The 4,977-nt window shown below is 34.5% G+C and overlaps 1 non-coding gene across 1 annotated transcript; it reads right to left on the bottom strand.

Annotated features, from left to right (window-relative positions):
• Positions 1-4,591: 4,591 nt before the first annotated feature.
• On the bottom strand, positions 4,592-4,698 carry LOC121230017 (small nucleolar RNA R71). Its single transcript, XR_005927969.1, has one exon. It is a non-coding gene; the product is annotated as a small nucleolar RNA R71 (small nucleolar RNA).
• Between the last annotated feature and the right edge of the window lie 279 nt (positions 4,699-4,977).

The raw sequence follows: 4,977 nt of genomic DNA, 5'->3' as shown, positions 1-4,977 counted from the left end.
CCAAGACTCATTTTCTTACATAAAAACTCAGCAAACATCATAAATCCTTTCATGGCAAAACCCTAGACTCTTAATCGTTTTGAAAAATAGTACCCTCATTTGAAAGCTCATGCTTCAAGGATCTCAAAAGTACAAAAATATTTAAGAAAAGCCATTAGGATCACTTACTTGTGAAGGCTTAAAGTTGCTGAAATTTCAAGATATTAAAACCCCATTCTTTTCTTTTATCATCTTTCTTTTATCTATTTCTATATTTGGTCAAAACAAGCTACCTATCCTACCAAATTTTAAAATTTTCTCCTCTTAGACTCTATGGCCTGCTATGCTCCTTTAAAAGGGTCTAATTGCCCTTTAAATTCCCCCAATTTTTATTCTCTAATAAAATAACACCTTTAGCTATCAAATTAGGACTTTTGCACTTTATGCGATTTAGTCCTTTTTCGCAATTGAGCTCACAAACGTTAAAATTAGCTTGCCAAATTTTTCATACACTAATATAAACATGCTATGACTCTATATTAATAATAAAATAATTTATCTGACTTTGGATTTGAGGTCCCGAGACCACTATTCTGACTAGCCCCAAAATTAGGATGTTACAGGTCCGAGTTCATAATGCATGCGATTCATGTAACATCCAAGCTCGTTTAGAGGTCTGAGTTCATTATGGATGTATATATGTTATGAGGTAGCTTTGGCTATGTATGTATATGTGGCACTTAGGTGCAAGTTTCCACGTATCTAATAGTATTTCGAGTGTTCAACAGGTAATGTAATGAATGTGATGAAAGTCCTGAGGAGGGCATGTTAAAGAGGTATGGTTATATGATACACTACGAGAACTATAGGTACGTGTCCTAAACTTATGAATAATGTCTTGGTAAAGATCAATTTATGATGAGCAAGTATATATGTGTATATGATAAGTAAACCAAAAGGGTATGAATGATGAATAATCTTTATAGTTATGTTATAATTTTTTTGTGAAATGGAACATGAAATCCATGAAACGGTAAGTCCATGATTAGTTGAAAATGAACTTATGATAGCTACCATTATATTGTACTAAGACAGTGTTGCACATTAGCAGTTGTGTGACTTTAAAAATCCACCAAATATTGTGGAAATTGAATTAGAAACTGAATAAGATATGGGATAAAAGCTTATTGAATCTAGTTTCATATAGAAAAAATAGCGCAAGTAAAAGCATTTCATATTGTGAGATATTTGAACTTTTGTGAGACAGAGTCGAGTGAATTCGGGCTCCCCTATCTCAAATTTGGAAAATTACTAGAAATTGTAAAAAAATGATTACAGGCTAAGATTTATATGAAAAAAATACTTAATGAGTTTATTTTCAAGTGAAATATATGGGAACATTAATCGAAACCTGTACGATGAGATAATTAATTTTTAGTAAAGAAAGGTCGAAGCTGTCAAACAGCAAAATAGGGGTAAATTTAATGAATAAACTGTACTTATTAGCTGGACCAAAAATTCTAGAAATTTTATAGTAATAAGATATATGAGTCTAGTTTAAGGGAAAATTTACATATCTTACTTTGGAGTTCTGTAGGTCTAGATATAAATAAATTAGTAAGTATGACTCGAGAAAACAACATGACCAGAAAAGAAGTAAATGTGTAATTATGATTATAATTCCATGGAATCATGTTGTTAATTTGCTTATTATATTTCCATTTCATATTGACAGGTTAGCTCAGGGTTGGAGATCATCGAAGGCAACTTCACACGTTCAAGCTACCTCCTTTGGAGTATTGATGAATCTTAATGTCTTCAAGTGAGTGGCATGTATAGGGACTTAATTATTGATATGTTTTCGTATGTTTTGGCCAAGATGTTGTCTTATATTAGTACATTGTGTATCAACATGAGATGTGGCTTATGATGGTTATGGCTTGTAAGCCTATTTATCTAAGTTAGGTATTGATGCCTGGTGATGTGGTCATGTGATGATATTTGTTTGATATGAATGGTTAGTATTACGGTATGTATGCTTGATGAATGTCTTATGACCAAACGAAGTGGTCATAATCAGAGAATAAAAGTGTGATATGGCAAAGTTAATAATGCTTGAACATAAAATTGATGTGGAATGACTTAGGTAACCATGGTATAAATGTATAAGTAACAATCAAAATGACATGTTCAATTGATTATGAATTTGGTGTGTTTAGACTTGGTATAAAATTAGTAAGCAAAACACATGTATGATGACATATGAATAGTACAATTGAGTCTTAATGCATGATGTTTAATTACTTACTTGATGCTACATTGTATGTGTCTATAATGTATTTAAGTATGTGAGGTATTAATGGTAATAAAAGGGCTTGGAAAATAGCTTAAGTGCTACCTACATGAGCAGAGACACAGCCATGTGTCTCAATCGTGTGGAGGACACGGCCTAGCACATGGGCGTGTGATAAATGCCAAATTATACATATCTACACCCCAAATACATAGCATATTTATGGATGTTTATTACTAGATTTGTGGATTTTGTTGCTTTTAATCTGGTTATTCCATGTTTTGTACTCAAGAAAGCACCAAGAGTCAAAAGGAGCAAAAACGAGTTAAAAAACGACAAAAACAGACCAAATCGAAAAGATGACATGGCCTAAGCCTTGCCACACGAGCATCTCACATGTCCGTGGCCTTCGAGGGTGTCAACCAAGGTTTTCACGATTCACACGGCCTGGCCATTGAGCCCACACAGCCGTGTGCAATGTAACGGATCGAACACGGCTGGTAATCACGTCACACTGCCGTGGCACACAGGCGTGTCCCTTTTTCAAAGAGTTGTATTTTACACGGAAAAAGGTACTTAGGGAGGAAGAAAGCCAATCCAAAGCCTATATAAACACCCTAGGTGTGACCTAGAAGGAGGCTGCTCCTTCCAGAACTTTTCTAGAAGATAGAACCACATGCTAGGAATTACTTGAAGGAAGCCAGATGACCCATCTCAAAAGCCGGAGCTACTATAAGACTAAAGATCTCTCTTAGAATTCCTTTAGGGGTTTTAGAGTTTTCTTTATGTTTTTTTATTTTCATACTTTTGAGATGTACTCTTATTTTATTATGAACTAAACCCCTTAGATACCTAAGGGGGATAAAACCTATGATGGATCTTGTTATTATTACCTGAACTGTCTGATAAACACTTGATTTGTTCTTAATTATGTGTTCTTAAGGCTTGAATTAATATTCCGGGTATTAATTCATGATTTGATGTACTTATGCAGAGGAGGAATAGAACCTGCCTAAGAGTAGATTTGGCATAATTAAGCGGAGTTGATCAAACGCCTAGAAATAGGGTTACGAGATTTTACCAGATTAGGGTGAAACCTAATAAGGGGATCCATAGATCGAGTGAATGCAACCCTAAAGTGTTAATTAGAGAAAAGTCTCGGTTATTCAATCTAGGGATTGACGTTATTAGTCTTGAATAGGGATAATAACTTAACTTAAGGATTTCTATGGCACAAGTCAAGTGAATAAATCGTTTAGTTCGGAGTCAGATAACAAGTGAAATTTAGGTGGATTCCTCCTTGGGTGTTGTCTTTATCAATTGCTTTTCTTCAAGTCCTTTTCCAAATTTTCTTTTTGCTTTAATTAAATCAGTTAATTAGTTTAAATAATTAGTTAATTAAAACAAATCCTTCTATTCTTAGGCTAGATAATAAAAAGATAGTCATACTAGTACTTTTGGTTCCCTTGGGTACGATATCCCAGTCTTGCCATTACTATACTATTGTTCGATAGGTGCGCTTGCCTTTTCGTCGTGATAATAGTTAGTCTAGGTTTGATTTTTATTATAAATATTTATTATTTGTTACGAATCACGCAATCAAGTTTTTGGCGCCGTTACCGGGAATCTGAAATATTAGGAACACTAAATTGTTATTACTTTAGCTATTTATTTTTCTTGTAATTTTATATTATTTATTTTTTATTAATTTACTTTTTTCTCTCTCTTGACAGGTTTTTATAGTTTATGACTAGAAGAAACCCTTCAGGACCATTACTCTTTGATGAAGAAATTGATCGTACAGTTCGCAAAAATCAAAGAGAAATAATGCGTAGTTTACATTACACGGAGAACGAGCGAGAAGACGATACTTAAACCCCAACCAAAGAGATGGTCGAAAATCCAGGCAATCAGCTACCTCCTACAATTGCAGCTAATCAAAATCCTGCTCCACGTACTATGTATGACTATGCTAAACCTTCTTTAACAGGAACTGAGTCTAGGATAGTTAGACTTGCTATTGCTGTGAATAATTTCAAACTAAAACCTAACACAATTCAGATGATATAGTATTTTGTTCAGTTTGATGGTTTGCAGGATGAGGATCCTAACACGCATTTGGCGAATTTTCTTAAATTTTGTAATACATTCAAAATTAATGGTGTTTCTGATGATGCCATTCGTCTTCGGTTATTTCCCTTTTCACTAAGAAACAAAGCCAAACAGTGGTTGAACTCGTTACCACGAGGGTCTATCATTACATGGGAACAAATGACCGAGAAATTTTTACTAAAATATTTTTCGCCGGCTAAAATGGCTAAATTGCGTAATGATATCTCTTCTTTTGTGCAGATGGATTTAGAAACACTTTACGATGCATAGGAGAGATACAAGGACTTACTGAGAAGGTGCCTTCACCATGGGTTACCACTTTGGCTGCAAGTTCAAACGTTCTACAATGGTGTGAATCCCTCGACAAGAAAAATGATTGACGCAGCTGCTGGTGGAACCATCAACAATAAAACACTAGAAGATGCCTATGAATTCATAGAGGAGATGTCACTGAACAACTATCAGTGGCAAGTTATGAGGACAAAGCCAACAAAAACAGCCGGCGTCTATAACATCGATTCAGTCACTATGCTCTCAAATCAGGTAGAACTTCTCAATAAAAAGATTGATAGTTTACTTGGTTCTACGCTGGT

The sequence above is a fragment of the Gossypium hirsutum genome, chromosome A05 (assembly GCF_007990345.1).
Source record: "Gossypium hirsutum isolate 1008001.06 chromosome A05, Gossypium_hirsutum_v2.1, whole genome shotgun sequence".
Lineage (NCBI taxonomy): Eukaryota > Viridiplantae > Streptophyta > Magnoliopsida > Malvales > Malvaceae > Gossypium > Gossypium hirsutum.
The sequence above is the reverse complement of the archived record's forward strand: the minus strand, read 5'-3'. Positions and strand labels throughout refer to the sequence as shown.